At 61.8% G+C, this 15,217-nt stretch overlaps 1 non-coding gene across 1 annotated transcript; it reads right to left on the bottom strand.

Annotated features, from left to right (window-relative positions):
• Positions 1-2,591: 2,591 nt before the first annotated feature.
• Positions 2,592-2,653, bottom strand: LOC118145319 (U7 small nuclear RNA). The gene has a single exon (XR_004730441.1). It is a non-coding gene; the product is annotated as a U7 small nuclear RNA (small nuclear RNA).
• Positions 2,654-15,217: the final 12,564 nt, after the last annotated feature.

Here is a 15,217-nt window from a genome sequence, read left to right as displayed (position 1 = left end):
GAGTGGAGATGCCTTTGCTCTTCATGGCCCTGGGTTCTGGTGCTCTCATCTGAAGACCTCCTGCCCATTTCTGCAGCTGTGGAGTGTATTTTCTGTTCCTGTACTCTGTTAATAGCTCTTGGACACGCTGGCTCGCCTGTCTCTCCCATGCCAGGCCACAGTGCCTTTCAAGGCAACATCTGTCTGCACCCGTGCAGCCTCAGGTCCTGGCAGTAACGGGCACTCACATACCTTCTGGATGAGCTGTTCTTTGGAAACAGTGTCCTCAGCTCCTGGCATGTAATAGGCATTCATCAAATACTTGCTGAATAAATGAGTGGAAAAATCTCGATCTTCAGATAGCTTCGGAGAGTGTTTAAAATCTTTCTGCTTATCACACCCAAAGGACCTTTTCTCTGCTGCGCCTTCCACCAGCAGAGAAAGATACGTTTGTTTTGTGTTTTAGACGCAGTTTCACAGCTGTTTCTTAAATGTTGGATTTGGCTGGAAATGTCCGTTTTCTGATTCTTTACAGACAGGGTTTACAAACCACTGCAAACACACATCAGTTTAACTCTAAGTTGAATGCACACATTGAAGACCGTTCTGTTGGTCTTCACCAGGACTCTGGGGTTGCCAATCAAGATCTCTCTCCTGAGGCCACCTCATTCCCCTGAGAGCCCAGGAAGTGCCTCCCACTTGGTCCCTGGGGCAGGAGGGCCAGCAGGGCAGACCAGTCACGTTCTGCTTTGGAGAAGCAAGGCCTCTCTGATGCCAGAGCCCTTGGCTGACCACCCAGCCATGGAGGCCAGGCTGGCTGGAGCCACGCCTCTAAAGATGAGGGGTGGTGATGTTGGCTTCTGTCTCTGAAATTTGTCTGCTTGTACTTGTGACGCTGAAATGACCAGTTAGCTCTGCTTCCTGAGCCTGGGCCAACATCCGTGTCGGTGCTGTTGGAAAGGACCAGGGAGGGGCAGCGTCAGGGCCAGCGTGGGCCTAGCACACATTTCAGACGGTTTCTAGGTGACAAGGCATCTTCCTGGTTGTTGGGTGAAGTACTTGAAGGAAACCCAGTAACCTGCAGGGGTGAGGACTGAGGGAACGTAGCTGAGCCTTGGGGTGGGCTCTCCATTTAACCGGCATCTGCCCAGTGCCTGCAAGACACCGGGGGCAAAGGCATGGACCTGGGCAACGGCCCCTGCAGAGGCCACGTGGCTTTCTGAGGGATCCATCGCAGGGAGCATTGGCCAGATGTGATGCGTGGCTGAGAAGCCCAGGGAGGCTTCCTGGTTGAGGTGGGGAGGTTAGCTGGTCACTGACGAGAAGCGGAACCCGGTGCAAGGTGCAGGAATCCGTCTTCTTCCCAGGCAAGACCGTGGTTGGAAGGGCACCATTCAGTTGGCAGGTGGGAGCTTCAGAGAGTGCCGCCTGCCTGGGAGGCGCCATGCTGGCAGCCCAGCTATGCTGATGGCCGCCACCGCTGCTGGAGCCTGCAGAGCCGGCCAAGCCAGACCATGAGCTGCTGGGGCCTGAGAGTCCTTCGAGGGACAGGAGGCAGGCCTGCTTTGCAGGGTGAGGGAAGGAAGGGGTCCCAAGAGCCTCAGGATGGGGCCTGGGAGCTGCTCTTCAGCCACAAGGAGGGGCGGCCGTGGATGGTTTCTAGCCTGGGGGAGTGACGTGCCATGCTCCCCTTTGGGACAGTCCCCAGCAGGGCAGGGCCCCACCAGTCCATGTGAGCTGTGCTCACTCTGCCACATCTGCTCTTCCTGGCCACCTCCACCCCCACAGCCATCCCTGGTGACTCTCACCCTGAGTGGACATCAGCCCTTCCATTGGCTCGTGTGCCCCGTGGTGCCCCCATCCCCACCCAGCACTGTTCCCAATGGGCGGGCATCCACCTGGCCTCTCCCTGGTGCTCACCCTGCTCCCTCCCAGACAGAAATTAGACCAACAGAGACATTCCTGGGGAGGCCATCCGTGAGCCCCAGAGCCCCAGGAGGACCCTCTAGGCTGGTGCTGCTGGCCTGGGGTACAGCACTGCCTGGGGTGGGGTGAGGGCTGCAGGTGGCTGTCAGTTCAGTACTGGAGCTCCTGGTGGGAGGGACAGTCAGCCTGTCACCCAGAGCCTTCCCGGAATTGGGGAGGAGAGCTCGCTTGTGGCAGCATCAACAGGATTTTGAGGACATGGGTCTGGAGCTGAAGGCCTGCAGCGAACTGGGTGCCGTATAAGGCATCAGACCTGGGCCCCTCCCAGGCCGCTGGGCTCCGGTGCTCCCACCAGGCCCTCCTTGGCCACCAAGCCTCACCCTGGTCACAAGGGGCCCAGGCAGGTTTTCTTTCCAGGCTGAGAACTGGGCTTCTGGGCCTGGTGAAGGGCAGTACCCCAGTGGTGGCTCCTCTGTGGGGCAGAACACCGCTTCCAGGAAGGGCTGCTGTCCCAGCCAAGCCCCGGGTGGGGAGCGGAGCTGCTGTGGGCGAGGCAGGGCCAGAGCCTTTTCCCAGGAGCCTGGGCTTTGGGTCCTCCCTCCCCACCCAGCCAGCCTGGTAGGTGAAGGAGTCAAATCACCTCAGATTTCATTGAGGATGACTTTTTTTTCTTTTACTTTTATTTAAAGGGCTTTCTGGTAAAGACTGGAAAACCTGCTAGTCAAATTCTAGAAGAGCTGTAACCCTGGAAAAGGCATGTTTGTAGTGCAGTTCATGAACACACTCACACGCTCTACACTGCCACCTTCTCGGCCTCCCTCCCCCAGCCCACCTCCATCACCTGCCCCTGCCCTCAAAGCACTGAGTCCCCCAGGGCCTGCACCTCAGGGCAGCTGCCAGGACTGCCAGGCCCCACCAGGGGCTGGCTCCCACCCTCGGGGACGCGCTCAGAGCTGCACTGGCTGGGGAGGCTCTGGGCGGAAGGGTAGAGACACAAAGAGGTCTTTGTCCCTGTGGCTGGACAGGAGGACAGATGGTCAGCCAAGGCTGTGTGACTGGTGAGGCCCACCTGGGGTCCCAGCCTCCTGCCACCACCTACTGGGGCCCTGACACGTGCAAGACATCTCTGTGTGCCTCAGTTTCCTGGCTGAAAGGTGGGGTCACCAGCCCTCGTAGCTTCATGCTCCTGTTTGCCACTTTGGTGACTATGCTGGGCCCTTGCCCAGGGGCACGTGAGCTCGCCGCATCCCCAATGCTTCCACAGCCTGGCGAGGGCTGGGGAGGACAGACCCACAGAGGGCCACAGCTATGCTGCGTGGGGAGGGGCACCAGGGACTGTGGCGTGGGCAAGGAGGCAGGGAAAAGACAGGAAGTTGTGTCCCGGCGGCTCGGAGACCCTGCACTTGCAGAGGGGGCAAGGTGGTGGGGCAGGGTGGGGTGGGGTCCGGCTCTGGCCGAAGGGAGGGGCGGCCAGGTAAGAAAGGGGCTCCCGTCACTTCATCTTCCTGCCAGGCGCGGGGCAGGGAGGGTGCCCAGCAAGGGTCTGCAGCTGACAGAAGGGCATCATGCCCAAGGCTCAGTGGCTAGGAGCAAAGACGGAGCCATCTGTTCACCCTGGGGTCCCAGGCCAGCCCCTCCCAGGCTGGGCAGGCTGGACTGAGAGAGGCACCAGAGCTGTGCTCACAGGGGCAGAAATGGGTGTGGAGGGCTGGCCGGCTTCACGAGGTCCCTCTCCCCTCTGCTCTCTCTGGGCATACCAGTCACCCAGGGCAGATGAGAGTGGACTGGCCGCTGTCTGGTGCTGGGTCATGGGCAGAAATGCCCTCATGGCTAGGCCACCTGAGGTCCATACCCCAGTGGGCACCACGTGCGAGATGTCAGCTGCAGTCAGTCTCCAGCCACAACTTCCGCACTCCACCCCACCTGCCCTGTCCTCAGAGGACTTAGCACAATGCAGGGCCCCCCACCTCAGGCCTGGAGAACGTGAAGCTTGCTCTGTTCCTGCTGGTATCCTCAGTTCCCAGAGCGGCCCCTGACTCCACACGCTGACACCCGTGTGTGCACTCTGCAGGTGTGTGGGCCCCAGGGGCATCAGGAGCGGAGGCGAGGGGGAGTGCCTGTCTTAGAGGGGCCAAAGGGGTCAGCAGAAACCAGCACCCTCAGGTGTAGCGGGGTGTGCATGAGCCTGGCCCGTGTGCTACCATGGTCACCCATGGTGGGGAAGTCAAGGCCCTTCTGGGTGCACCCTCTACACTGAGCCTGGCACAGACGCAGGGCCTTTGGGTGGAGGAGCACACCCTTGCTGATGTCTGGAGATGAAAGTGAGGCCCAGAAAGAGGTCAGGAAACTGGGGAGTGCCCCGATTCTTCCAGGGGTGCCTCCAACTCTGCTCCTGTGGCAGAGCCAGTACCTCCCTGCATGTACGGATTAAAGAAAAATGAAGACTTTTGAAAAACAGATCCTAGAGCCAGGGCCGGGCACATGGGAGGCCCTGGAAGAACTCTGGGCGGTGGGTAGGGACAGCACCAGGACTCCCAGGGCCATCTGGACTCCACTAGCCAAGAGAGGTTTGGGGACTTTGCTGAGTGCCCCTGGGGCAGCAGTGGGGTTGGGGAAGGGGTCAGGGAAAGGATTTGGGCGCAGTGAGGATGGTGTCAGGAGATGGGGTCTCCCAGGGGTCTGGCCTGGCTGGCAGGAAGAAGGGCTAGCCACGGGGGCAGGGTCACAGAAGCATGGGCACGTGGCAGAATCCACTGGGCCTTGCTGATAGCAAAGGGGGCTGCTTATTAAAGGTGCCGGGGCACAAAAATTAGCCAGGCGTGGTCGCTTGTGCCTGTAGTCCCAGCTACTCGGGAGGTGCAAGAACAAGTGTTGCTTGAACTCGGGGGAGAGATTGCAGTGAGCCAAGATCGTGCCACTGCACTCCAGCCCAGGACAGAGAGACTACCACAAAAATAAAAAAAGTGCCAGCGATGTCAAGGTGCAGGCCTGGGGCAGCGAGGTGCCCAGCCACCTTCTTGAGCTGAGGTCTGATCTGGGCACTCCCCAAAGATGGCCACAGCAGGCCCAGGGTGCTCTTGGCAGCCTGGGGCTCCTCGGTGTGTGTTCCCATTCCTCTGTGTGTCCAGGTTTCATCTCCCAGGAGAGGGTATCTTCCAGCCCTTACTCCTGACCCAGCTCCTCAAAGGAAAAGCAGGCATCCCAGGACCAACATGGCTCTGTGGGTGGTCCTGCGGGGAGGACCATGGGGGCGTGGGGAGGAGGGTGCAGGCTGGATGGCTGGAGCAAGGACCCCCCAGGTTGGAGCTGGGCAGGCAGGTGCAAATCTGCAGGGCCAGATCCCACAGGGCCTTGGGGCTGGGGGCCCCAATAGGGGAAGGACTGCATCCTGATCAGTGACTCCCTCAGAGAGCAGAGCACCAATCCCAGGCTGTCCCTGGGCTGGGTTCTCTTAGGGAAGCCCCCCAGGCCCGGCCCACAGCAGCCCACCAAGCCTGGCCTGGTGAATGCCATGGATGCCCACACTGGCAGTAGGCCTGTGCCAGGGCAGACCCACCCCAGGAGGTGCTGCAAGCTGAGCATGTGAGCCCTGTCACTGCTGGGGTGGGGACCGTGGCTTGGGCTGCTCTGGCCAGTCCCCTCGTCCAGTCCCAGTGCACCAACGCCCTGCAGAGCCGAGCGTTGGCACGGGCCAGGCCTGATGGAGAGGGAGAACCCCAGACAGACCCCATCACCCCCTGCCTGCCGCACAGCCTTTGGCCTGCAGGGGGGCTCACCTGCATGGCACGCGGCTCCCTGACCTTGGAGGTCCCCCAAACGCCATGCGCCTGCCCCTCCAAGGCCCCCAATGCCTGCTTGGTTCTCTCATGTCTGGTCACCAGGCGGCGCCCAAGGCCACGTTTGCCAAGCCCAGAACACCGGAAGTTATCTGAGGCCAGCCAGCCGGCGCAGCTCTCCTGCCTGGGCCACCACCGGGTGCAACTGCCCTGGCCGATAGTGGACAGGTGGCCATGGCATCGCCTGGGCTACGCTTCTGTTCCGGGGTGGGTGGCGCTTGCGTGAGGCTTCCAGTGAACACCTGCCACCATCATGTGTTGGCGCAAAGCTCCCGCAGATCTGGCAGCCTCTAACCTACTGCCTGGGCCCCCCAACTCTGCCACAGGCAGCCTGCCCTGCCTGCCAGTGTGGTTCTGTCATCAGGATGGTGGTGGCTCACAGCCTGCTGGCAGGGACTTGTCCTTCCACGTGGCAGAGCCTGTGGGCAAGGCCTGTGCCATCAGCCCGGTATCTCTGCACAGGTGGCCTCTGCCTTGGACCCTGGCCCAACCCTCCTGGGTAATTTGTGCTCCTCTTCCATAGCCCAAGCCAAATGTTACTTCCTCCAAGAGAGCTTTGGTGACCTCCCCAACCATGGCCCTGTGTGCTGGCCCCATCCTGTCGATGGGGTCACCATACTGCACTGGCAGCAGCCAGGACAGCTCAGGTGGCCATGCGGCATGCAGGCAGAGGTCACCGCTGTGCACAGCTGCCCTGGAGCCACCTCCACGCTGCACAGGGCAGCCTGTGGGCAGGGCGTGGGGCCATGGCACTGGCCTCCTCATGCTCCCCTGGACCCAGCAGGGGCTCCGGGTAGGTGATTTGAGAGTCAGCACCTGCCCTCCAGCCTGGCTTCTTGGTGGCGGCAGCCTCTGCCCAAAGTGAGCCTTGGCACCTGTTGCTGCAGCTAGCTGCAGGAAGGAGCCAGACCCCCACCCCGGCCCCTCTGCCCCCAAAGTCTCCCTGCCTTGCCCTTTCTCCATCATTGCCCCAGAACACCTTGGTGCCAGCAGACATACCCGCCACAGGGTGGAGCGGGCAGCTGCCTCTGAGAAGCCTATCTGGTGTCTCTCGGTATCCACTCCTGCCCTGCCCCAAGCCCAGCCCTGCCTTCTGAGAGCACCTCTGAGCACCTCTCACAGTGTCAGTCATGCTTATGAGGGCTGCCGGGGGCGCAGCAGCCTCATGATGGGGGCCCCCGCTATCAGCCTCAGCTCCAGCCTGTCCCAGGGGCCTCAGATTCTAATAGGCAGCAGCGTTTACCCTAAAGGACAAATGGGCTCCTGGGGAAGTGCAGCCTCAGCGGCAGTGCCACGAGAGCCTCGTGCCTCTGCTGGTAAGAGACTGCCAGGTCCCCATCCACCAGCCCCTCAGGAGCCACTGGTGGCACACGTGGGGGCAAGGTCCTTGGCCATGGTCTTTGGAGAGGGCCTCGGTGTTCCCAGCGTTTCCACCCCTAGCTTACAGCCTGACCCCTCTCCAGGATGCCAACTGCAAGGAAGCCATCCTGCCATCAGTGGGGTCCTCGTCAGCAGGTTTCAGGGCAGCCAGGGACCCTGGGGTCACCTCTCTTCCCAGACACCCAGGTTCTTCACGCTGAGACGCCAGCTGACAGTGGGAGTCGGGCTGGGCTGCCCAGGGTCTCATGCCTCGAGAGGCCGCCACCCTCCTGCCACACCCGGCAGAGCACCGATGCCCGGCCCCCCAGCATCAGAGGTCCCAGCCCTCCCAGCACAGGGCCTTGAGTCTGTCCCACAGGCCCAGCAATGGGGAGTGGGGTTCAGCCCAGCTTGTTCCCTGAATTCTAGGCCCCCAGCCTCCTCCCTAAGGCCAGCAATGACCTCTCGGTCTCAGCAGGCAGCTGAGATGGGGCAGCCCCTGGCTGTGTACAGTCACATCCCTCACCACGCATGCTCTGCTCAGAGGTCCCGCACTGGCCTGGGCCCCTGGGGCCAGAGTGTGAACCTGGAGGCTGCAGCCTGGGGCACACTAAGCCCTAGGGTCTGAGCGCCTGCCTGTGGGTGTGGGGTGTGTGCGTGTGCATATGCATGGTATGTGTGCATGCGTGTGAACGTGCACATTCCTCTGTGTGTGTGTGCGCGCGCGCATGCACGTGTGTGTGCTGTCTGGCTGTGGGTTTGAGGGTGTAACGAAGTGGGACAATTAGCCTGCCCTCCAGCAGCCTGTGGGTGGAGAAGGCTCCGAGGCCCCCAACTGGGATGGGGCCTGGCCAGGGGCTGGGAGGGCCGACTGGCGGGCTCCGAGTCCTGGGAACGTGCCCAGAGGAAGCCTGCACAGGCGGCGGCAGCGCCATAGCAACGTTGCACAAAGCGCTGGCCTACTTACACCCGCCCCCGCCCATCTCGCTTCACTCCCAGGGAGGGGGCATAGGGCCTTAGAGGCTCCTGGGGGAGCCACGCGCCCCGGCCTGTGGTGGCCTGGTACCCCGGAAGCTTTGTTTGCGTCAGCCTTCCTCCTGGCCTGCGCCAGCCCTGCGGACACTCCTGCTCATCTACACGTGAGGGTGAAGGTGGGGTACAGGGTCCAGCACCCAGCAGGCGCCCCCCGCCCTGGGCAGCTGTGGACCTGGTGGCTCTGAAAGGCTTCAAAAGTTTCCCAGCCCCGGAAATCTGGGACTCTCGGTTCTGCTGGTGACTGCAAGGCAAGCTCAGGCCTCAGGCGTCGGGGCTCGAGGTCAGGCCAGGAGCTGCTCACATGCCCTGCTCATGGGCCAAGGCCCTTCATACCCTCTGTCCTCCCCACTTGGGCCTCTGTCATCGGCATGGCCAGGACACCTCCCGGCCTGGCAGAGCCCTGCTGACCAGCACAGCCTGAGCCTGCCTCCCGGACCCAGCCTGACCTTCTGGGCCTTCTGCCTCCTCCAGGAAGCCCACCTGGTCTGGCCTGATGTGCTTAGTGCCTTGGAGATGGAGCATGCACTCAGTGCCTGGGAGGCTGAGGAACAGGTCTTGGGAGCTGGCCTGAGTAGTGCTGGTATCTGTAGGACTCTCAAGCCACCTGTCCTCCTCTGTGCTGGCCACACTGCTCTCTGCACTGGCAAGACAGGGAATATACCGGGAGGTGGTGGGTGAGGACAGTGCCCTGTGGGAGGCTGAGAGGCCAGGCCAAGGGCCAGCAAGGCTGTGTGGACACCTTGTGGGTCACCCAGGCCTTAGGGACAAGAAGCCCTTCTTAGCCACACGTCACTCAACACCACACATTGAAAACCTAGTACTTTCCTGAGGTCTACTGGACACCCGTGGCTGCTGCCCTGCCGGAGACCTGCTAGGTGACTGTGCTCAGTGAAGATCTCCCCGCCTGCCCCAACCGGGGCCCTGGCACCTCTGGTCGGCTCTGACTCGCCTGTCCCTAGTTCCCCCTCAAGACTGGGCGCCCCATCCCTCATCCACCAGATTCATCCCCTCTGTGTCCCCAGGGCCCTCACACGGCTGCCTGGGCCAGTGCCCAGCAGCCATCTGTGGAATGAAGGAATGGGCTGAATGAATGAAGCTTGGAGGAGCAGCCCCATGCACCCTACGTGTAATTGGGATTGGGGGCTTGGTTGTCTGTTTGCACCAAGTGACCCCTTCCCAGGGACAGATGTAGTTGCTGTCCCCTCCCCCACCCTGAACCCCCCCCCTTCCCCGCCTAATTTATGCCAGGAGGGGGGCCGGCTACTCGCTGGGGCCCTGCCTGGCAGCGGCTTTGTCCCCAGGCGGATTCCCAACAGCCGCCTTTGGGAAGAAAGGGCCCTTCTCCGGCCGGTGGTGAGGTCACCAGGAGGGGCCCCACTCACACAAAAGCCGCCCTCCCCGCCCCACCCTGCTGGCAGCTGCCGCTTTGTCCCCAGCTCCCAGCCCAGGAGAGACGCTGAGGGGCCCCAGCTCAGCCTTGGAGGAGCCTGGGTTTCCACCACAGGGCGGGTGGGGGAGCACAGAGCCGGGGACGGGTGGGAGCAACCCCCACCCCTGCCTTTGCTTCTGATCAAGCAGCAACACCTGTTGAGGGGCAGACCCTTTCTGAGGCTTCCCGTGGGGAGTCTGTGTCCAGCTGCCTGCCTGGGTCTTCAGGAGGGGCAGGCGAGCTTCTGGGTTGAGGGTGGCAGCTGCAGGAAGGGGTGGGGAACCTGAGGGTTTAGGGGCTCCCTGGGCAGTCAGGCCCTGGTGGGGTGGTCTCTGGAGGTGACCATTGATACATGCAGACCAGCAGCTAAAACCAGGCCTCCATGGCATGCACATGGTGGAGTAAGGGGCTAGCAGGCCTGGGGTACTCCTGGGCACTTCCCATGCCAGCCACAAGGAGATCCCCAGGAGCCCAGTTGGGGAGCTCCTGAGGGTACCCCTGGGACAGAGGCAGGGGTCTGAGGCTCAGAGAGGGCAAGGCCTTTGCCCAAAGCCCCACTCAGGGTAGTGGGTCAAGGCCCTGGCCTCCCTGCCTCCCCCAGGCAGTGCACAAAGGAGGCATCCCTCCCCCCATGGAGGGCACTGGACACCTGGTGTGGGGCAAAGGGTCGGCCCGGTGGGGCCAGTGGAGACTGGGTGCCAGAGACCAGGGTGGCAAAAGCCATGCAAACAGAGTGGGGGCGGGGGGCGAGAGCACGGCGCGGGGAGAGGGGGCTGCATTGTCTGTCGGGCCCCACTGTGTGTTCATGGAGCTCCCACCGCGCACCTGGCCCACCCAGGATGGAAAGGAACTGCATTCTTGGCCCACATGGAATGTGTTGTTGGGCTGGGACCCTGGCGCCACTGCAGACAGCAGCTGGGGTCCAACCTCTATCCTCAGGGCTGGGGGAGGAGGCAGGGCTGAGGCCCAGCCAGCGTGTCGTGGCGAGATGGAGGGCATGGATGATGGGGGGTGAGGGCGAGGGTTGCCCGCTGTCCCCAGAAGCTCAGAAACTGTCTGTGAGGTGTAGAGGGCTGCCAGGCACAGCAACTTCCTAGCCTCTCTCCTGGTCACCAGCTGGCCTGGAGCTCCTTAGCAGGCCATCCATGGAGGGGGATGTGGCACACACCTTCCTGAGGCTACTGGACAGGGATGGCCGCAGGGGCCAGGGGCCCTGCAGTGTGGCTCTGGCAGAGCCTGGCTGGCAGGGCTGGGGGCTGGCCACTGAGTCTGGGGCCAGGAAGAGGGGTGGCAAGGGATAGAGACTCCACCAGAACTCCAAGCCCTGTCCTGAACCCCATAAGGGCCCTGTGCCTGAACCTGGGGGCACCAACAAGGCAGGGTGGTCAGAGGCAGGAGAGGCAGGGAACACAGGCAGCCAGAGACAGAGGCCACGAGGAGGCGAGCAGGCCAGGGCTCAGGGTTGCAGGAGTCATCGAGGCCACCCTCTGACCAGGTCCTCGGCGGGGCGGGGGCTGGCATCAGGGAGCATCGAAGCCCCACCAGGAGGTAGGCCACCTTTCACCCTGAGGGCCAGGCAGCCAGGAGGCCTCCATGGCCTGAGGGTGGGGGTGCATACCGAATTGCTGAGGGACAAATGTGGCCTGGACCTCTCGGGGCTCCCCACCAAGAAGCGGTCTCATTCCCTGTTGCCTGGCACCTGGAATGTCCATTGTGCCTGCAGCTTAGCAACGGGCCTGTCGCCCCCACTGTTCCCACCCCATCCATGGCCAGGCCCCCACCCACAGCTGGCAAGGCATTCCTCGGCAGGGCCCCTGCCTCTGCAGGCCCAGGGCTTCCAGGCAGGGGCCAGGCCCCAGACTGCGTTCGGCCTGTGTGTGCAGTGCCAGCACCCTGGGGGACAGGCTGGGTCCTGCCAGCTACCAGTGCCAGCCACTGGTCTGGGGCATCTTTCCTCTTTTTTAATTATTTGTAGAGACAGGGTCTCCCTGTGTTGCCCAGGCTGGGCTCAAGTGATCGTCCCATAGTGCTGGGATTACAGGCATAAGCCACCACGCCCAGCCTTTTTTTTTTTTAAATAAAAACTTATTATGGAAATTGTCAAAGAAAAGCACCAGCAGAATTGTGTGAAGAATCCTGTAGGCCGCTCCCAGGAGTCTGTGGCCAGCCTGGCTTGAAGTCTGCTCCCCTTCCTCCCCAACCCCATTATTCAGAGTTGGATCTCAGCCACCCTGCCATTCCCCAGCACTGTCAGCCTGTTGCAAACGTGGCCACTCCTTAAACTCATGAAACAGCCACTCAAGCTTCCAATTTCCCAAATGTCCTACTTTACTTATTTCTTTATTTGTTTGGTTGTTGTTGAGACAGAGTCTCACTCTGACGCCCAGGCTGGAGTGCAGTGGCGAAACAGATCTTGGCTCACTGCAACCTCCGCCTTCTGGGTTCAAGCAATTCTCCTGCCTCAGCCTCCTGAGTAGCTGGGATTACAGGCATGTGCCACCACCCCCAGCTAGTTTTTTGTATTTACAGGGTTTCACGGTGTTAGCCAGGATGGTCTCAATCTCCTGACCTCATGATCTGCCCGCCTCGGCCTCCCAAAACGCTGGGATTACAGGTGTCAGCCACTGCTACCGGCCAACTGTCCTGTTTTGAAAAAGACATTTCGTTTATTGAAATTGGGACCCAGTGGGGTCTGCGCACAGCGACCTGCTGTTGCTGCCTCAGTTTCTCTCTCTGGGAGCCCCAGGGCATTCGCAGTGGAGCTGAAGGGAGCGACAGGGTCTGGGGCTTGGAAGCCGACAGTCCAGCCACACTGGATGAAACTGAGCTGCAGCTGACAGCGCAGCCTCAGAGGATCAACCAGCCGCGTGCAGGAAGCTGCCAGAGAGCTGTCGCTTAAGTTAATAAAGGGGTTTTTGTTTAAGAAATAAAAAGAAATGTGTGTGAGACTCCCGGGTCTTCCAGCAGCGATTCTCAAAATTGAGTACCACAGCCACCTGGAGGCCTGGGGAACAGGGCCCCCTGGGCCGTGCCTGGAGTTCCAGCTCAGCAGGGGTGGGGCGGGGACAACGCTGAACAGCCTATCCAGGGGCCCCATCTTGAGAAGCTCAGCGTCACAAGCATTTCATGAACAGACCTGTGGCTGAAGTTTAGCAATGGTGTCACCTAGAACACGTGAACTGCCTTGTGGGTTTTTGAAGATTAAAGAACGAAAACCAGTGCGCCTGGCCTGTGGTAGGCACATCGGTCTCCCTGCGCAGGAGACACCTACTATATATTACAATGGTTTCGGCACCCAGCTGGTGGCAGCACAGATGTGGGCACTGAGGGCCGTGATACCACCCACCTTAGCCCTCTGAAGGCTGCTCTGGGTTGAGGAGGGCCAGACGCAGGGACATGGATAGGAAACAAGACATGGGGTGAAGTCCTGGGCTGGGGGAAACGACCCGAAAAGTCTGGCAGGGCAGGATGGTCTGCTCTGACCCACGCCGTTCCACCACGTTAGAAGAGCAGGACAGACCGGCAGGGGCAAGAGGGCGGCTTGGGGCAGTGGCATGCAGGCCGCCGACTCTCGGGAACTGAGGGGCATGGCTGGCCGAGCATGGGAGGGCCAGGCACAGGCACCACCCTCCCCCCAGTACCCAGTCGGTGTCCTTATCTGTGAGGGGGCACCGCCGTGCTTTGCTCCCCGACCTGGCATGGAAGGGAGCATGAGGTGGGCAGGAGGGAGGGAGGGGGCCTGCCATGGAAAGCCAGGACGCCAGGGTGTCCCTCCCTACTCCCGTCCCCTCCACTATGCTGCTTCTAGAAGTGCCTGTACCGGCCTGCCCCCTCTTTGAAGGGACAGATGTCGGGAGAAAGCTGATTATTGTCAAAGGCTGGAGGCTGTGACCGGAGATCTCGGTGAGCGTGACCCAATTCTGAGCTATTCTCAGCCTGGTGGGAGCCAGTTATTCCCTCCCGCCAATGCCACTGCTTTGGAGGCGGCCTGACTTTGAAACGCCCTCGTCCTGGCTGCCGGGCTGGGCCACGAAGGCTCCCCTGGGCACAGAGGCTCCTCGTGGGGCGGGCCTGTGGGCTGGCAAGGCCACTGCTGGGGCAGGGCAGCAGGCTGGCCCCACTGTGCCCCTCCTTGCTCACTGAGACCCACCTCAGGCAGGGATTGGCCCACTGGCTCTGGGGTCCACACCCTGGCTCCCAGCCTGTCTGCCGCCGACCTGCTAGCCATCGTGGGAAGCGACGTGAGGCTCAGTTCGTGTCCAGAAGTGGGTGATGCACATAGCCCCAGGACAGAAAGCCCCGCCCACTCCCCCACCAGCCCAGACCCATCACACAGGGCCCAGGCTACTGCCGTCCCCGAAGCCACCTCTTGCCCTGCACTGTGTGCCCAGATCCGGGTGGCTCCTGGGAGCCCCAAAGGGCAGGCCTGGGCACCCTGAACAGTTGGGGGCTAGCACGTGGGAGGCACTTAGCCCATGCCTACTAGTGACAGTGCCCACCCTCCCATGGCTAGTGAGGACAGGACACAAGGCCCGGCAGTCAGCCCCAGTTGCCTGCTCCCTCCTGGGGACATCGGAGCCAAGCCTCTCTCTGGGGACCCTCTTCCTCAAGGCCCCTCCAGGCTGGCATGTGACCCCAATAGTCCTGGGGCCGTGGGGCATGGAGCCCAGTGCTCACTCTGCTTAGAGCAGGTTTGGAAATGGCACTTGCCAGCCCAGAGCTGGAACTCCACCCTCTCCATCCACTGCTTCTGGAGCACGGCCCACCCCACCTGCAAGGTTTGCCCATCCATCGGCACAGGCATCTCCTCTTCTGAGGAGCCTTCCAGGACTCCACCTGAAACCCTCTACCCTCTAGGGTCATGCATAGGGAACCATTTATGGCCAGGATTCCGGAGTCGCAGCTCTGTGCCTCAGTTTCCCTATCTGTGCAATGGACTGTTGAAGAGGCTAGGGTCCCCTGGCAGCCCACCTGCCCTTCAGCTTCTGGGCCTGAGGAGGTGGGCGGAGAGAGCAAAGCCTCAATGGAGGCACAGAGGGGCAAGCCCCAGACCTAGACTGCAGGGGTGAGGGCCTCCCAGGCCCTCGGGGCAGCCCCGCCTCCTCACATTCTGCTAGATAAGGTGTGCCCCCAGCGGCCCGCTGCCCTCCACCCACCCAGAAACCCTGCCCTGGTCCCCACCTGTGTAGCCTGCCTTGGCCCCAGCCCTCCCGGGCTCTTGGGTGAGAGAGAGGCTAGTCTGAGGCAGGAGAGGCTGGGGCACAGTGAGAGGCCCCAGGAGCAGCTCACCCAGGGGTCCCAGGCGAGACAAAGCCTGGGGGGCTCCCGAGGGAGGGACTCTAATCCTGGCTCTAGGGCAGGACCTGGGCTGGGGCCCTCCAAGCCGGTGAGTGAGGCTGGGCCAGGGCCTGCGTGGCCTGGAGTCAGGTGTGCCACTGTCTTAGTGCAGGGCAGCAGGGCCAGGGGAATTTCCAGGGAAAATCTGAGGGCCCCAGGCGAGTACACACTGGGCCAGGCAGGGCGTTGCCGGTGAATCCTTGCCCCGTGATGAGCCCTTGCTGCTGACTCAGCCTGACCATCGGGGGCCTGCTGATCGGTCAGCTTGACTCATGGCCATGGGCCCTGGCCCTGCCTCTGAAAGTCAGGTTCCCCA

Source organism: Callithrix jacchus, chromosome 8 (assembly GCF_049354715.1).
Source record: "Callithrix jacchus isolate 240 chromosome 8, calJac240_pri, whole genome shotgun sequence".
Taxonomy (NCBI): domain Eukaryota; kingdom Metazoa; phylum Chordata; class Mammalia; order Primates; family Cebidae; genus Callithrix; species Callithrix jacchus.
This window is presented reverse-complemented; position numbering and strand designations above follow the sequence as displayed.